This window comes from Pezoporus wallicus, unplaced genomic scaffold, assembly GCF_028554395.1.
Source record: "Pezoporus wallicus isolate ANWC-B61680 ecotype Strahan unplaced genomic scaffold, APGP_CSIRO_Pwel_v1 contig_6789, whole genome shotgun sequence".
NCBI lineage: Eukaryota > Metazoa > Chordata > Aves > Psittaciformes > Psittacidae > Pezoporus > Pezoporus wallicus.
Genome location: NW_026637361.1, coordinates 2,648,822 through 2,668,101, shown reverse-complemented (window position 1 = coordinate 2,668,101; position 19,280 = coordinate 2,648,822). Strand labels below are relative to the sequence as shown.

Sequence of the window (19,280 nt, the reverse complement as noted above, 5' to 3'; positions counted from 1 at the left end):
TCTCTAAATGAGCAGCTGAGCCTTCCCTTCCCATCAACAGAGTGACTGAGATTTTATTTTGTGGACAGCTGTTTAGTAGCAGATACTTGACATCTTCCTCTCATTTGTGGTCAGCATATGTCAATGCACTATGTCAGTCCACTGAGTAAGTCAGTCCACTAGGATGATTATCACAGCCCTTGTCACGTGAGGAGTAATGGAGAAAATTTGGATGTTGACACTGGCAGTGACAGTACTCTTAAGCCTGTATTCAGGGGATGGATTAATCCTTCTTTCAGGCATCAAGATTTAGCACCTCTTCTATATTTTGATTAGCACTGAATAGGAGATTTTTATCCTTAGTGCTGTAGTGGCTTGTTGCATTTAGATACCATTTATTATGAACTAGATCCTGACATTGAATATTATCTGACTTCTCTGAAAGCCAACCCCTCTTGAGTGAATGTGGTGTTTTGACAAGTAAATAATAGTGTATGGTGCCCTATGAACGTGTTGTAACCTGCTCCACATAAGTTTTCTTCGGCTTCATGCATGTATTTAAAGAGTGTTGTATGCAAGGCATGTAAGGATGGAAAAGTTTGTTTATGCATTCAGTGATTTCCTCTTGGGCAAGTTTTGCGTTAATATTGTGCTACACAACATTTTATTATCCTGTCTCTGGTACAAAGGGGTATGTAATCTGAAGTTCGGGGAGTGGACTTAGTTTTCAAATAAAAGTCACTAAGGCCAGTACTTTTGTCCATTTTCATGTCTTGTGAAGCCTGTGTGATTTCTAACACTTTCTTTTTGTTAATTTTTTTTCCCATGCTATTCATGTTTGCTGCTGGGCAGGGCAAATCAATCTTTTCTAAGTACTCTTTATGCATATATCTAGATGTATTAAGCCAGTTATTACTTAGCCGGTGGTAGTCAGAAACCAAAAAGGGCAGGGGCGGAATATCTAGTCAGTATGGCTGAACTGTGGTTGGGATCACAGGGTTCCTTGCCCTGTGCACCTTGTCTCTTGATTGCAGTCATGCTTTTGGTTTTGTTAGTGAGTTGACTTTTTTAATTTATTTTTCTATTTTTAAAATAAAGGCTACTTTAGTATTCTGTCTAATTAATGTGCTTTTCAGTGTCTATTTTGTGTGCTTTGAACATTCATTTCCCTTAGCTTACATTTCCCCTCTGGTTTTCAATAAATCTTGGTGGACCATTGTATCCTGCCGTCTTTTCTGTTCTTTTCCCCTAGAGTGTTAATTCCTACCCCCGAATATCTGTAAAATCAGCATTTTATTTTTTCCCTCCCAAGCAGCTATTGCCATCAGCTCTCATAAAATAATGGCTTTAGATGTGTCCCTTACCATACATTGACCCCTCTGTCTGATTTATCATTAGTTTCCAGAGATTTGTTCCAGGTTTGAGCTAATTCCTTCCCCCCAGGGTCTCAAGTTAAAAACCACACTGATACCCGCTTACTTGTTCTTTTGTACCTGGAATATTAATCATTGCCACCAGCCTCCCTGACACACGGGAGGCATTCCACTATGGTTAACAGTACACTGAGTGGTTTCCCCTGGCTTCTGTTACAACATTCAAGCTTCTTAAACTTATTTCTGAGCTTATTTCCTATCTTGCTACTGTTATATCTTATGTTTTGCCCTCAGTGCCCACTCTTACTTAGTGAAAAAGCAGCATTTGTGTCCCCCAGGTCCTTGCCTATTACTTTCTACTTCTGCTTCGCACAGTTAGAAGGGGGTGTGCTGACAGTCTGGGCCGAAGATATGGCCATTTGCAGTGGAACTTGGGCTCTATCTAACAGCGTAGGAATATTTGTAGGTTATGGTTTTACGAGGCTTGGAACTGTTCCTATGTGTAATTAAGAATACTGAAAGAGGATAACCTTATGAGTGCTACAGCATGGGTCAGTCCCTGGAAAGTGTTGCATCTTGGGTTGTAAGTTTTCTGTGTTTGAATGTGCTGGTCTTAGTGTGGCACGTGTTTGGAAGTAACCGGAAGAAGATATGGTCACTGGCAAGGCACTTATCACAGTGATGTCTTCTAAGTTACCTTTTCTAGGCACTGTGAAAGCTATGTTGCCTCTTGAAACTTAAAATCATAAATATCAACTAGTGCTTTGGAGATAATTTCCATGCCAGGGTGCATTTATTAAAGTCTTGTTTCTTCTTAAAATCGCAGTCACCTCTTTCTAGGAAAAGGACGGAAGAGGCTGCTGTGCAGAGCCTGTTCCCTCGTAGCTGAGGCTCATCGATACTCTATTATTTTCTTGTTGCTTCAGTGCAGTCTGGCAAACAGGTACAAACTGCTGCTTAAAATATGATTGCAAACATGGTGTACCCACATATCTCCCTTTCAAGACAATAGCAACTGTCAGTGCTTGCTACTTCTGAAAATTAACACCCCAGAAAACTAAATGCACCCTGACCTGTTTTGAATTTCAGCCCTCCTGATATTAAAAAAGTTACGTTGACAGCATAAAAATCTTGACACTGAATTGCGTGATTCAGAATTGCTTTGCACAGCTGCTAGAGTAGTTTAGTAACCATTGATCATACAAATAAAGTGCATGAACATCTATGCATGTGAAGCAAAGAAGCAAAGAATAATGAAATGTATGATCTCTGTTGCTTCTTGTTTGCAAACCTGATGCTGATTAAATTCAGTTGTAATCTACAAGGATCCACAGGCACATTAGCTGACAGAGGTAGTATGTAACACCAGTACAGGCAATACACATTTTGAAAGGAAAACATGAAGTCTTTACTCATCACAATGTTTATTGAATTACAGACTTGGGGCTTTAGTATAGCATACAGCTTGCTCCTTGCCTCTGCCTGGTGTCAGAAGAATATGCTACTTCTGATGTCTGGAGTAAATTTGCCCAAGACCAAAGTATATTTGTCTTGGAAATGTTTTTAATTTCTTGACAGGACCTTGTGTATAAAGACTTCGTTTACAAGGCAGAAGCAGCTACAAATAGTATGTTGTAGTATGGTTAACAAATGATATCAAGATCTGTGGAAAAGTCGTACCGTCACATTTTCAGATCTGCTTGCCAGATTGGGGGCATACATGGGTGTAAGGCACTGCTAGTCATCCCTTTGCACTCATGACTGGTAACCTTGTTTTTTTTATGCCTGAAGTCTCAAATACCTGGAGATATACATATAATAGGCCAGGGTTTGTTTGTTTTGTTGCTTTGCGGGGGGTTTTTTTGAGTGCTTAGTCTAAAAAAAAAGTAGATCTAAGATTGATTTATAAATGTTAAGATGAAAACAAAGTGCATCTTGATGTTTTTGTTTTACTTTAGGCCTTAAGTAGTGCTTATACCAGCTTTCCCCAGAAACAGGAGGGATAGAGACCTAATGAAAATGTAATGCAAGCTGAATTCTGATGTATTGACAGATGTCTAAGAGATAGAGCTTTAAAAGAAGTGCAGATGCAATGGCTTATGTGCTAAAACATCAACAATAGTCTTGTAGTATGTACAGCATTACCAGCCATTGCTGTGCAGTAGTTGCCAAAGCGGTGGCAGCCACTTAGCTACATACTATCTGCCCTTAAGTAGCAGTAATAACCTTACTGTCCCTACTTGAGCAAATTTACCTGGTGTTGCTGAGTGCCATGTTGTGGAGCATTTTTTGGCTACAGGGCAGATGGACCTGTTTTGGTGTTTGTGTGGCTTTTGGGTTTTTTGCTGTTTTTTTTAAAAAACATGTTTGTCAGGGTTTTGTGCCACTTACCACTAAGGACTCCTCTTTTTCTGGCTCATGGCTAATGGTACCAAACAAGCAGCATGCTACAAGCAGCATCTTGTATCTTTCCCTGTGGGCTGGGAGGGTCATTGCTGGTGGTGAAGTGTGGTTGCTGTGGGTGACAGCCAGTTTCACAGATGACAGCTGCCTTCTACTCCCTGCTTGGGGATCACTGCATTGAAGTCACAAGGTATGTAATGGTAGTATGGAAACCAGATGCCGTGGTGACAGTGTTGCTGACAAGGAACCAGTATTTCAACTGTGCTTTAAGGGCCAGTTTTCAGTTGCTGCTAGCAGGAGGGGTGTGATGAGCAGCAGCTGTATGGTGGTGGAAGAGCAGAGGAAAGTATCCCAATATACTCTATTACTATAAATCCTTCAGATGAAGGGGTCATTTGAGGCTTTGGAGGACAGAGTAGCTGTTTCCTCTCTTTCTCTTTTCTGTGCATTAACTGCTTTTCATTTGATTTGAGCTTCTGGGAGCACCCGTGGTCAGGCACCTGAGTGACTGGGTTCTCTCCTTCCTCAACACAGTTGCCTGTTTTCTTGACTGGAAACCTCACCCATCACATTGCTGCTTTGAAACTGTTGTCTTCTGGGCAGATGAAGGAGTGCAGCACTGCCAGCTGGCTTAGGTCCCCTCCTGCCCATCGATGCTGTTGCAGATACCTTGCAGGGCATGGAGAGAGGTGTGGGTGGTGTGATGCCGAGCCAGGCAAGCTCCAAGGCCGCGTGCCTGAAGCAGGACTGGGCTGTGTTGGCCAGAATGGCTCAGGGCAGGCTGCAAGGAACCATATTTTGGGCCCCACAGTAGCACTGACACCTAATAATTTTGGCATTGTTTGGGACCATGTACATTTATAATTAGAGTCTTACTGCAGGGTCTGTGCTGCAGAGAGAGAGATTTACAAATAACTTCAAGGGGCGGAAAGTCTACTGGAAAGCTGCAGTATCTGCCTATTTTGGTTAACTGATTCAGCTTTGCGAGGTCATTTAGGGTGGATTGATATGTTCTCATTCTCCGTATGTGCGGCAGCGCAAGGATCCTGCAGATTGCAATAAACGGGGAAAGGGAAGGAGCAGATTGTCCTACCGGAAAGTAAAAGACTCTTTCAGGATTGTGTAGGTTGTGTAATTTGAAGATCAACATTGCTTATGGTGAACAGATGGAGAGGATGATTAGAAGCTACAAGTGCCCTCCTGTGCTATAGGCCCAATGTCAGATAAACTACCTCTACAGAAAATTATCACTTTCTGAAATTCTAGGACAACTGTAGGTTGCATTCTATGAAATTGAAAGAGAAAACTGGTGTGAGGAGGAGGAAAAGATCTAGACTGTTAACTGTGTGAGACTGCAAACTGCCTCTCGGGAAGCTCAGATGCAAGGTGGGTTTAGTGTCTGTGAGTGCTCAGCATTGTTTTTGTGGAACTGTGCAAGAGGAAATTCCCATTATTTAAGTCCCAGAGTTCACTGTAGCTATCATTAGTACAAACCAGGGTGATTTTCCCCTCTGTGAGGGCACGCTAACTTGCCTCATGGGGTCTAACAGTGCAGTATTTACTGTACACCAGAGCACACATACTAAAACCTGACCAAATGATACATTTTGTCACATCGGCTGTAGCAAAAATGTGTCTTGAGAACTTCTGGTTGAGAGCAGTAGACCAGTACATGTAATACTGCAACGTAGTGTGTAGTATTTAAGGTTGGTTGTGTGAATGTCAGTGTTGTAAAGCAATGGACAGTGATTAGGGAATAAATGGTGAGTATGCATGGAGTTTATGCATCTTCTTCCAGCTGGGAATGAAACATCTTCCTCTGGGCCTAGCTGGCAAAACTACCTATGTCACAAAGATCCCAGTTAGAATCAATACTGTGATAACTGTGAGGGCATACGATGGCAGGCTGGAAAATCCAGTAACTGGGTAAGTAAGCACTAGTGTCTGACCAGTGCTTTGCAGGCAAAACAGTGTCAGAGCAAGAAAGCCCAGCAGAGTGTTTTAATGGGGCTCTTTCTGCTAATTCTTTAGGTACCGGGATTAAAGTTCTGCTCAGTAAATAGATAGAAAAAATAGCTGAAATTAGGAAAAGGGGATTAAAAAAAAAGTGTATTTTCTCATGGTTACACCAAACTGAACTACAGCATGTAAGAAGGAAGAATTTGGTCATACTCATGATTAAATCAGTAGGAATTATGCCGAGTGAGCTAGGAGAGAAGATGGCCAAGCCATTCGCCTACCTGTCCGGCACCAATGGAAAGCAGTCCTTTCTCCAGCCCTAGGAACAGAAGCCCTTCTGGGCACCCATCAGCAGCTTAATGAGCCATGTGTAGCATAGGGCCAAAAGCAACGTCTGCTCTAATCCTGCCTTCTTAAAACACCAAGGTGTGGTCATCTCTGCAAGATCTTCTTAGCAGGAGAACCTCTGTTCGGGCTCCAGATATTTCTGCACATGTGCTCTGACCCACAAATGGCTTATGCATGGTAGGTGCTATTTAAAATGTTTTTTAGCAGTGGGCAAGAAGCTGGAAGTGTTGGTACACATACCATGTACTTAAAAGTAAAAGGTAAACGAACGTTTTAACTGCTGGTACCCCTGAAAAGTTTATTCTTGATGGTGATAAACATAATGGTGAGAATATGCTACCAAAGGAGAAAAGGGCAATGGCCAGAATATGGCTGCATATTGTTCTGCTTTTTCAGTATGTGTGTTCGTATGTGTGTAAACATACCTTACAGAATCAGAATTTGCAGCAATATGGAAGATGTTACCAACACGTGTATATAATGTATGGTATTACACACAGAAACTGTTTGTTAAATGAACGCAAAGATTGTGAAGTCAGGCACTCAAAGCATACGAAATGCCAGAATTAGATTTGTCTGCACAACCTTAATTCAGCCCCTTTGTGCATATGCACATTATGATACTGTCTTTAATTACATGATTGCATATCAGACCACTGAAATGATGGTGCTGACAGAACGAGAAGATATTCAATTTTTTTTTTTTAATCCTTATTGTTTGTATGGCCCTGTGGCCAGCATATTCTGCACACTTTCAAACCCTCTCTTAAATACTGCACGTTCATAATATTATTGATATAATAAATACATGTGAAAATCAAAAGCTTCCTATGGACTTCTCTACGATGTTCATTACTGCTACATCTATATTGTAAAGATGTTTATTGATTCTTACAACATCCACCTTGTTGGGATCTTATCCATTTTACAGATAAGAGAAAAAGTTTATGAAGGGGAAGAAAACAGTCCAATTCACCAAAATCCTACTTATGTAGTTAACAGGCAACCTAAATCCTGGAGGCAATCCAGTTTATTTAAGTCACTTAATTCTGTATATTTATTTGTCTGGGAAGTTTCTGGATCACCTGAAAGTGTTTGAACCCACATATTCCAGAGAAGTGCCCTTGCCACCTGGCTTAGGAGAACCCTGACAAAAAACACTTTCTACCCTTCTGAAGTGAAGCTACTGTGCATGCAGGAGACAGCAACCACATGGCAAGTCAGGCACCAAGCTGGTTTGGGAGTAGGCTAGTAAGAGGGACTGGGCTTCCAGTGGAGTGGTTGATCACAGGTAGATACAGTTAGCCTTTTTGTTTAGTTTTTCCATTATGGTAACTGAAGAGAAGGTATCCAGCTTAAGCAGCAAGGCTCCTCTCTGAAGGCCTCTGTTCAGTTAGTAGAGACAGGGAAATGAAAAGTTTTGTTTGGCTAGACTTCTCCCTACAAGTCTTCAGAGGTACTCCTCTGAAGTCAGATCTGACTTTTCAGAGTGTTGTACTCACTTTATTATAGCTGTTTGCATATTTTAAATATAGCATCAGTTAACTGCAAAATATGGCATCCGCAAGTATATGTTCAGGTGTACCAGGTCAGAAAGTGGGGCATGTATAACTAAGGGCTTCCTGTAAAGACTTTGGATTCCTGCAAAACTGTTCTTTTGGCTTGCAAATTTGAGGCCTTCAAATCTCATGTTGCAGTACCTAAAATAAAAGAGTTAATGGTCCAGCAGGCAACTTTGTCTTTAAGTATGCAACTCATGTTCATTCCCAGAGCTGGCTGTTCTTGGGTGATATCCTTCTAGGAAAAAAAAAAAAAATTGGAATGTGATCATGTAATTAGAGAGTATCGCAATGCATATGCACAAACACTGAATCTTAGCTCATGCATTCAATGGCTAAATTGGGAATGATTGTACAATCTTAATTACAAAATACTATACTTAATATATAATACTTAATACTTGAATGCTCACTTATATTCAGCCTGTTTTAACCAGAGTTTTATAATGTAAAGCTGAAAAATAAGATTATCCTGTAGAGCACCAATGCCTTTTCCCTCTCACTTAGGTCATCAGAGAGCTGTCATTTACAGATAGTAGGCAGCACTGCCACCTGAGCTGGTGGAGTAATTGCTGGTAATAGGCTATTAGTGGTGCACGCACTGTCCATTAAGAGGTGTTTCCGCTAAGTACTTGAGAACAGCAACAGATGGGTTGAGTCAGTCAGAAGTCCAGCAGTTACTCCAGGTTGTTGGGGTAGTGTCCTCTGGTAGTGCTGATGTGTTCCGTGGGGCATTCTAACTTATTTTTGTCTTTCTCATTTTCACTTATGCTTCTGCTCTCTCTTTTTTCCTTTTTCTTTTTTTTTTTTTTTTCCCCTTTTAATCAGTGCTCCTTTTTCTGTGCTTTAGCTCTTTATATTGAATCAGGTTGCTTCTCCAGTCTTTACAGTTTGGAAGCAGAAAAGCGTGAGGTTTCACAGTCTTTGTAGTGCTTTCCATTGTGACATCTGGGAGTTTTCTGATGGCTCAGAAGAGCTGCTGGAGGAGAAGCTTGTGAAGCCTTTAGAGTGAAGCAGGTTTGCACAATAGGGCTGGCACACAGGAGCTTTGTAGGATGGATCATGCCTCATGTGCCAGTCCATTCAGTATGTTATACTGAGTTTTATCAGGTCTCTCCTGCATATGTGCTAACTGAGAGCTCCTTCATCCCCTGACTTGGATGACATTCAGGTGGGTGGTAGCAAAGGGCAAGTCACAACAATCCCATTCCCCCAGGCACATTTCAAGATCATCCAAGAATGGCTTAAGCTATGTCAGTTGACAGCCAGGGTGACCAAAGAAAAGATGTGTGTCTCAGGTCACAAGTGGTAATGCATTTAGCCACAACAGTTCAGTTTTTCAATGTTTACACTCACTGGTTTTTATTTTCTTATATGTATATATGTATATGTTGTATTAGGCCAACCACAATTAAGAATGTGGCATTTCTGGTGGTGAAGTTTTGACCAGTAGTGGTGTGCTTCCTGACGATACTTACAGTAGATACCTGTGGAGAAATACAAAGTGTGTAACAGAGGATATATGGTGTTGATTGGTGAAAACTATGCCTTCTGAAGAGGACTATTACAGAGATTTAGTGCATTACTCAAAATTTAGTGTTTCCTTTTACTACGGGTTTGCTTCTCGTGCTGACTGGTTGCTTGGGCTGCAGTTGCTAAAGTAAGGAATTCTGCTTTGCATTCAAGGAAGCAGAATTTCAGCTATGACAATTTTTTCAGATGCAACCATGAAGTAAGTAACATCATCAGCACTATCAATTTTCAAAAAACATCTGTATTAAACTATTATAATTCAAGTTTGTGGTATGCAAGGTGGAGCCATATTTGAGGTTCCACTCACCCTGTTGTATCTGTGATTATACACTGTGAGGAGGGATGAGGATTTGCTGCTTTGCCAGTTTTAATAGAGGCGAGGTAACTAATTTGATTCTGGATACTCTCATCATGAGTTGCTTGAAGGTGTTCAAATTTGCTTATGAAATAGTCCCTTCAGAGCTAAGGAGATGGAAATGAGACACTAAAAGTCTTTCTTGAAGTGCTTCCATGTTTCTCAGCTCAGAACATCACATTTGATATTAATATTAGGTATTGAGGCAAAGTCATCAGGTAGAAAAGGGAAAAAATGTAGAAGCAGTCATTTTCTTGTGTGTTTCCTCAGGATGCTATTTTGAGGCTTTAAAAAAAATTCATGCTTTGCTGATGAGGCTGCTGTAAACCGGGGAAGTGGCAGATGTAATTTAAGTCCCAGGGCCCTGCCCTAGAAGAGGTCCAATACTGGCAGCATACATATTGCTTATATGAAAGCGAACAGATGGATACATTTGGTCAATTCTGCTGGGTTCATATGGAAACCTTCAGAATTTTTTCTTACTATTTCGAGTGGAATACTTAAATCTGTTATCTGCTGAGAGTCTGTAGTTGCCCAGGACGAGTCCTTTTGTAGCTTTGAGCAGGGACCGTTGCCTTACTGTGAATGTCTTTGGTCATGTTTATGTGGCTGATGGAAGTCTCCCCCAATTCCCCCCATACGCCAGGACCAAGTCAGCTACCGGAGGAGTGAGCTGGATTTTTTTCAGCTTCTGTGGCATGTGTACTGTCAGCTGAGTCTTAATCATGGAGTTATTACTGGTAGTGAAAATGCAGGAAAGAAGAAATTCAGCTTGCTTTTCAGATGCTGGATTGATTGCAGAGACATGTTTTGGTTATTGTTGGGTTGGGCAGGGGAGAGGAAGGAGGAGATGGGGAGAACAAAAACATCGTATTTTCTTTAATTAGGAAAAATACTAATTTTCTGATACTAATTCAATGCTAAGTTCTTGCTGACAGTTTTTGATGTTTCCCAATCCAAAACAAATGAAAGCAATCAAGTGAAGGGAGAAGAATGGAGAATCAAAGAGAAGGGGTGTAGCTGTATTAGAAGAACACAGCTTGAAGTGTTAATACTTAGTCTGGGGGGAGGACAGGATTAATCTGTAATGCCTGAAATTAGTTTGTTTGGAGTGTCTTCATAGGTCAGTGTGTGTATACGTTTGTATGCATGTGTGTAATGATCTAATAATATTTTATTTATGGTGTCAAGGAAGGAACTGGCATATGACTAAATCACTGTAAAAGCCTATCATACAGATGGGTCTGCAACTGTATTGTCATGTAGCTATCTTTTTTCAACTACGTAGCATAGAAAAATATATACATCAAGTATTTAGACGTTATCAGTGATAGCTCTGTTCAGTATTAAAGTTCTTAAAGAAACTCACTCTTACATTTGGGAATATGTAAGAAATAGGATACTTTTATTAGAAAGTTTTAGTCTTAAAGCTTTCCAGGAAAGCTGTAAACAAAGCAAAAAGAAAAATTAAATCTCAGATACTAAAAGCGTGTTTCTATGAAGATTGCAGTTGTGAGAGTGCTCATTTCTCTTTTTTAAAGAAAAAAATGCCTTTGAATCATTAGTGACAATAACTTTCATTGAAAATTGGTGTTAGAAGAGTAGAAGCTGAGCTCATTGGGAGAGAGAAAGAGGGTTTGAATTTGACAAAATAATTTCTTCTCTATTCCTATTTCATCCTCTCAAGTGGCAAACTTCTCATCAAAAAAACTCCATCCTCTGTTGTAGAAAATGACCAACCCTTGTTATCTTCTTTGGAGGTTTTGTTTAGGTAGTGGTACTGCTGGTTTGGGAGATTAACATGAATAACCCTATCAAATTTTGTTAAGACATGGTACCAATCCATGTATACTATTTAAAATACGCTTCTGTTAACAGAGACTTAACAGTCATTTCATTTTCCCATGTTCATCACATTCACACATGTGGGATGGGCATTAACAGATTGAGCTACATCTTTTCATTTCAGTTCTGCAGTAGTGTTTCTTTGCAGGAATGTTTTATGGAGTAATAATTTTCTTCCTATTACAGACTTTCTAACTATGTGAATGGCAGTAGACTGGCCACAGAGACATCCGTGAGAACTACCTTTGCAGTGACATTTAAACAATTTATTTGATCTTGCTTTAGCATACCTGCTCATGCCTTTTTTTTTCACTTTGTGGTCGACCTTAGGAGAACTTTGTGTATAATCATTGGTCTTTCAATCACATTTAACTTAACAAAATGGTATTCAAATTTCTGTGATATGTCATTTCTTAGCTCTTTGGGGTTTGCAGTGTGTATGCTATCAGGTGGATACCCCTTCACTGCATGGGCATGCTTGAGTAGCAGCTTCTCAGCAGCTCCAATGCCAATGGCAGAAGGCATCATGTCTTATCTGAGGGCGCTCTCTCTTACTGGTATACAATTGTTGGGTGTACAACACCCAGCTTGAATTACCCGAAGCAGGAGGTGCTATCAATATCCGGTTTTTGTGTATGATAATGGAGAGGGCAAAGCAGAGAAAAGTTGTTGTCAAGGGGAGAGTTTTCTGTATCTCACATTTATTATGTTGATTGATCATTTAGAGAAATTTAAAGTTGTGGATTTGTGGCTGAAATGTGTTGCGATGTGGGAGTGCTTTTGGTTAAAAGGCTAAAATAAGGACTTTTGCTTTGTGAGGGCAGATCCTGTCTTGTGTATGACAATCTTGTGTATTTTCTTGTGTGTTGTCTTGTGTGTTGTCATCTTGTGTATGACAATATACTATACTGCTTCATGTGTAGAGTGCTCTGAGGGTGAGAATGATTAAAACCAGGTACCACTGGCTCTACAGTTGTTAACACTTGTATCAGTTTCTGTTGGAATCAAAAGTCTTAAAGTACAGTAGTCTTACAAAGCCATCCAAGGCAAACCCATGGAAATTGAAAGGCAAGGAATTAACTGAATTAATTAGTAAAGAAAAAAAATAAATCAGCTTGTTGATTTTTAGTATAATTCATGGAAATTAATTCTGTGAAATTTTCATTCCATGACAGCTGATTGGGTGGGAAAAACGTAGGATTGCAGCTGAATGTTTGCATTGACAGGAACATTCCCATTTGTTAAAAATAACAACCTTGGACACTGACATCATAGAAATGTGTGTATGTGTGTTATGTGGGTTACCTGCTGTATTATGTCCCCCATCTGAGAAATGCTTGAAGTACACGATTAATCTGTTCAATTTCTGTTTAAATAATATATTTATTTATTTATGTTTGACCAAAAGATAAAGCCGCATGTTTTAAGTTTGGCTTTTTCATACATATTTGAACAATAAGTTGCAGCTTACTCTGCTGGCTACATTTCATGCCTTCTTACTGAAAGTGAGGGCATGAAAACAGAGTTACTGCCTGAGAAAGTTATGTGAAAAGAAGGCTGGTTGCTTGGATGGGTCATACAACTGGCCTTTGCATATGTTTGTGCACAATGTGTTGTTACTGCATTACTGAACTGGATTCTTTTGGATTCTTTGTCCACGTGTAATAGCCTGCCTCCGAATGATACTAATCACGGTGTCATGTTTGGTTTTCTACAGCGCTGAAGCTTCTCTGTTGAAGGTGAAAATTCAAAGCAATCATCAGTTCTCCTAAAATTGTCAGTTTTGGTTTCTGTGTTCATACCAGTTTAGTATCTGGGCCTGATTTTTCCCTTATCCTGCACCTTATATGCAACTATGGCTTGCTGTCGGAAATGAGTAGTCCAAGGGTAAGACAAGGGAAAATCAAGCTTTCTGACCTCCGGATGAAGGAAATTATATGTAGTTCAACTTTCTCAAGTGACAACATTCATTAGGCTGTTGCTACAGACATCTCCATGTAGGCACATATAAGTTGGTATTTTCTGGGCACTTCCAGTAATGAAATCCTAAGTCAATGCTTACAGAAGATGCTTAAGCTTTTTTCAGTGATTCTTTCACATGTAACTTTTCTTTAAAATTCTTCGATGGAAATGTGTGATCACAGAAAGCTAAACCACTGTGAGTTTCCTCAGTCATCCTTCTTTTGGCTCCTTTCTTTGGATGTAGGTGTGGGTCCTGCTTAATGTGTGCACATGGGTTGACCATGTGTACATTCTGGGTGCTCCCATATAGGGACCATGCTAGCACCAGCTCCACTGCAGCTGAAAGAAGAGCACCTTAGCTATCTCTCTTTACTGAAAAGAAATAAAACCCAAAGTTGAAGATGCAAGTGGGGGGAGGAAACAGATAGTCCTTTCAATTTATATATTTCCATGTATGATTTTTGTTTTGCTTTTTTGGTTTAGTTTTATTTGTTTGGGCAAGTTTCTTGCCATTTACCTTTGCATTTGCATTTCCGATTGATTAACAATTTTTAAACTGTTTATTGTGCTCTTTTGTTTAGCTGTTCAAGAGCTAAAACAAAAGCCACCAGGCCCTGTGAGGGACACATTTGCATGCGGCGAGCGTTGCCCGAGGAAAAAGTAATTGCTAATGCATATTTATGTGGCACAAATTTGCCATTTGTTTATGCATAAAATTATCAATAGTGCAGGGCGGCCCAGCCGTAGAAAATGGTGACCTTTTTAGCTTAATAAAGAGAAATCAGCTGTTATTGTGAAGAGATCAGCCATTTATTCTGTGTTGAGGGACACTGTCGGGAAAATGTAGATTGGTGCCGGCAATATCATTAAATGGAAGGCCAGTGACCCTTTCGGTATAGTCTATTATACTTTATCTAATAGGGGATAAATGACTCTGGTTGGCAAATAGATTAAAAAAAAAAAAAAGGAAAAAAAGGATAAAGAGAGAAATAAGAAAAAAACAAAACCCGTCACTCCTCTGGACTTTTCTATTGCTCAGCCATGTGAACAGGTAGATGTTGAGGAGGTAATTGTGCACAAGCTGGCTGGTATTTTTTTAGCAGAAAAGAGACTTTAAAAACAAAAACCAGCAACAAAACCTCAAACCCACTCTGTTCAGACTAGTTTTGAGTGGGGAAAGACAACCAGAGCCAGCTAGTGATTCTTCCTAGTTCATGCAGTCAAAAGCTATATTCTGAAGGGCCCATACATGCATCAGATTTTGGCTTGTGAAATGAGAGCTCATAGTTTGAAAGTAGCAGGTAATGTCTTCTCTGAAGACAGCAGGTTTTCAAAAACAGTTATGCTTTTTTCTTATACATGTACCATTTTATTTTTTTTTTCAAAGTGGTTAAAAATTTGCTAGATTATACCCCAAGACGCTGAAGACCTCATCTGCAGAAGATGTAGCAACACAGTTTCTTTTAGTTGCTCCACAGATTCACCTCAACCTTAATGGGCACACTTAAGACTTGAAGAGTTAAAAACTAGCAACTGTAAACCTCAGAAAGTTCTTGTGAAAATGAAAGTAAATGCAGAAAACATCATGTTCCTGTGTTACTCTCATCCTGTTCACCATAGTGCACCACACTGTGTATAACTGGAAGCAGCTTTAACCAGAGATGAAATGTGGAGAGACATGAGTCACAGTGACCGTAAATGGTTGCAGTTTCTATGCACACTGGGTGGAGAGCAGGGCATTTGATTATTTTTTTTAATTATTATTATTTTTTATTTTTTCATCCCTGAGAAAGATCCTGCAGATGTTTGCAATAGCCTTATTTTACTTTGCAAAGGTTGTGTTAGGTTATGAGATTGCCTTATGTGCATACCCAGCCTAGTTAGTTGAGATGAAATTCCACCCACCACCACTATGGGACTGCCCGCATTCAGAAGATGGAGGCTGGCATCTGCCTGCCCTTTTCCCTTGTGCCTTCAGAAAGTCCTGCTGTGGAAGGGCTGATCAGAGTAATTTTGTGGCTTTGCTCTCTTTGCTTTCTAAAAAACCTATCACAAGCTAACATCTTCACAGGAAAGCCACTACAACATTTTTCTCCAACTTCTTCCTGATGGCCTCAACAAAGAGACAAAGGGTTGAATAGGACAAAGGAACTTGCAGACTGCATCAGTGGAAGCCTCTTTGAGGTGGGGTTATTGTCACAGGTTATTGTCACAGGTTGTTATATATCACTTCTGTCTTGGAGGTTGTTGATCTGCTTTTGCCACTATTAAAATACAGGGAAAGCTAAAAAAATATCATTATAGTAAAATATAATACAATACTTAAAACTTAGCACGTTATATTATACAGAATATGATGTATTGCTCTCTATAACAGTGTTGTAAAAGTCTTCATAAGAATGTGCTACACTTTCAGACTTCTTCATACCTAAAACTTTCTCTCATACTGGGATAGTTTTTGGAAAGGGTTTCTTCAGTCTCCTGTTTTGTGCTTTTCCATTCATTTAACTCCTGTACACAGAGGTCTTTGCTGTTTCTGGAATGCTGCCCGCGTAGTCTTCCCAAGGTCCGCAAACCCTGTTTCTGTAGAAACGAAAACATTGTAGGACATGTTTTGGAAATAGAAAATAAAAGAAAGAGCTAAAAGTATAACTTTTCTTAGGTGCATCTTGTGGAAAACAGTTAAGATGAAAGTGAATTTAATTGCAAGCAGGATCTAGGTTTCTTCACATAGCAACAAGTCCTTTTTTTTTTTTTCTGCTGGTTCTGTCACACTGCTCAAGACCATAGCTGAGGAAGTACAAGGAGATAGAGAGCAAGGCTTCTTCAGCAATCTAGAATCTAAAAATGTCTAGGTTTATGGATGTGAATTGAGTGGGTCTGGTTCCTTCCTCGGCTCCTGGGGTGTGTCTGTTATATTAATGATGTGTTGGTTAGGGAAGGAAGATGAAGGACAAATTTTACATTATGCTAGTTAGTTGATGAATGTTTAATAAGATAACCAAGTAACAAGAGTTAAGCAATTAATATTTTCTGGTTCTTTGAGATGCTGGTAATCAGGTAGTCTGATAGAACCTGAAGATCTTGACTTTTTTTGTAAAAGGAAATTTTGATGACTTATCTTCACTGAAGACTTTTTTCCCCTTCTTCAACATGGATTTATTTGGAAAAGCCTATAGAAATGTTCATCTCTCAATTCATGTTTGAGGAAATTTCTATACAAAACTTCAAAACACATTTCTGTTTGCCCATCTATTGCTCAAAAATAATATAGGAAATTGAGGTTTATCTTCACATAGTTTGCCTGCATGCAGAGCTCAGTATGAACAGGGATGGCTGTCTTCTGAAACCTCATGCACCAGTCTGCACTTGGTTGTAGTCTTACATGCTGCTGCTTTTCACAGAATGCTCTCAGAACTGTAGGGCTGGCAAATTCTATCAAGCTAAACCAGTAGAGAAAGTGCCTGGGTTTATATATTGATGTTACTGATTTCATAATTTGGTTGACTGTATGTTTTGTAGTTTTAAAATAAATTCTTACTGATTTTTATTAATATGTGTTTCATACTGCAAATTATTTGTTTTGGTTAGACTAGATTGATATTAATAGGTTGTAACACAGGTTAGCGGTGGAAAACCTGACTGGAAGGACAGCAGTTATTTCACACCTGAGATGGTGCTGACTTTGGCTTGTGAGAACTCGGCATGTCATGTCACAAGTATAGTCTCAGATATGTTTATGCAACAGTGTTCATGTGATTCAGCTAAATAACATTAGTACTAGAGATTTTTTGGTCTCGAATCACTGCCTTTATATGTACTTGAGTCACATAACACTTATTTTCCCAGTTTTGCAACCAGATAAATAGAGGCACAAAGCCTGTGGCAGGGCCACCTGGGTCCAGCTGCCCAGTTGCTCTCTTCCATGCAATAGTGTCAGGGGCCTCTGCAAAGGGGTCCCAGCTCCTACCTTGTGCATCCCTTGCGTGTATACCGTGTGCCACAGAACACTTTCCCCCTCTCTGCTGAAGGCTTGGGGGTAAAACAGCAGCAGCCACAACTGAGGGGTGTCCAGGGTGGTGTGGTGTGCATCGCACTTCTGAACTGTGGAGGACAAGGTGAAGTTTGAGAAGTCATGCTGTCTAATGTTAGTCATTGAAGTTCTGTGCTTTGTCATACCTGCCACTATCACCTGTGCAGGAGGTGCAGCTCAGAGAATCTCAAGGCAGGGGTTGAAGTCACAGAGTAAATGTGTGAGTAACCCTCCTATTCACAGGGTGACTGCTGAGAATAGAGGCAGATGCAGAGGACTTCTTGCTCATGGTACTATGCTCGCACCATTAACTGTGCTAAACAGGCTAAACATGCAAGTTAGGCTGGTTCTATAAAAATAGAATTGGTGATTGTAGGTTAGCTGTTTAAACACTCAAAAGAAACAGGAATATATAGTCGCATCTTTCTCCTAGTTGAATCTTTGTATTGATTTATTAAGAGGTGCCACTTTAGTTCTAATAATGTCTATTTTATCCCTTTTTTTTTCTGCTATTACATATTTCTATGGCAGCTTTTCCATGTGACATATTTTGGGTCACACATTAATTTACACCAGCCTCTGTTCTGCAAAAAGGAGTTCATGAACTAAACAAAAAGGAATGGGGAGGGGGATGTCTAGCAGAGCCCAGGCTTTTGTTTCATGTTTTGAGTGTATTTTCTTTATAAAATCAAATTGTTGATATGCATTTGCTTTTATTTTTCTAGCCTTCCTCTTGCTGATGACCGGGCTCCTGTTTGATCCTGTTTACAAGCTTCCGAAGATTGAAAATAACCCCAACTTTCCTTCATTGGGTAGGAAAATAAAACCATATAAAGACATACAGCAATTACTCTGGAGGGCTAGCAACATGGAAGAGTGTGGTTTGAAGGAAGAGCTTGTGGAGAAAAAGGAGAAGGTTACTAGGTTACCACAAAAGACATTAGTGTACACAATTTTTCTCACCCACTCTTTGAGACTAGGTAGGAGGGGGAGGATTGGGTATATAGGATAGTAAATAAGAATATTCTCCAGTGTGTGTATTTCCAGTGTAAATGTTTTAAGTTTCTCTGTTAACTCATTGAAGCTGCTTCACAGTTATATTTCAATTTATAAGAAAAAAAAACAACAGTAAAATCAAAAGATTTTTGAGGGTGGTTTTTTTTTCTTTAAAATTTACTGACAAGATAAAAAATTTGTCCAAGAGAAGTGGCAGTTGCTGCCACATCAGGATTAGAAGTGCAGCCACAGTGATAGGTAACATTTATGTCCAATTTTCATGGGTGGAAATGAGGAAAAGGTGTGGAAGCCAGTAGAGAGCCAGAGCCAGTGTTACTGAGGATTTTGGAGCAGCTCTTAGATCATAGAGTCATAGAATAGTTAGGGTTGGAAGGGACCTTAAGATCATATAGTTCCAACCCCCTGCCATGGGCAGGGACACCTCACACTAAACCATGTCACCCAAGGCTCTGTCCAACCTGGCCTTGAACACCGCCAGGGATGGAGCATTCACAACTTCCCTAGGCAACCCATTTCAGTGCCTCACCACCCTTACAGGAAAGAACTTCTTCCTTATATCCAATCTAAACTTCCCCTGTTTAAGTTTTAGCCCATTACCCCTTGTCCTTTCACTACAGTCCCTAATGAAGAGTTCCTCTGCATCATCCTTGTAGGCCCCCTTCAGATACTGGAAGGCTGCTATGAGGTGTCTACACAGCCTTCTCTTCTCCAGGCTGAACAGCCCCAACTTCCTCAGCCTGTCTTCATGCAGGAGGTGCTCCAGTTCCCTGATCATCCTCGTGGCCCTCCTCTGGACTTGTTCCAACAGTTCCATGTGCTTTTTATGTTGAGGACACCAAAACTGCACACAATACTCCAAGTGAGGTCTCACAAGAGCAGAGTAGAGGGGCAGGATCACCTCCTTCGACCTGCTG

At 40.1% G+C, this 19,280-nt stretch overlaps 1 protein-coding gene across 7 annotated transcripts in view; it reads left to right on the top strand.

The window, feature by feature from the left end:
* The window catches only part of SOX5 (SRY-box transcription factor 5), a 643,908-nt gene that overhangs the window by 142,743 nt on the left and 481,885 nt on the right, over positions 1-19,280 (top strand). For 6 of the 7 annotated variants that reach the window (XM_057405230.1, XM_057405225.1, XM_057405229.1 and 3 more), the window contains exon 2: positions 18,075-18,161. The gene's annotated coding sequence lies outside the window, so the exon portion shown is untranslated. Of the gene's footprint in view, positions 1-2,870; positions 2,893-18,074; positions 18,162-19,280 lie in introns of those variants that run through there. The other variant, XM_057405228.1, reaches the window with a different exon arrangement.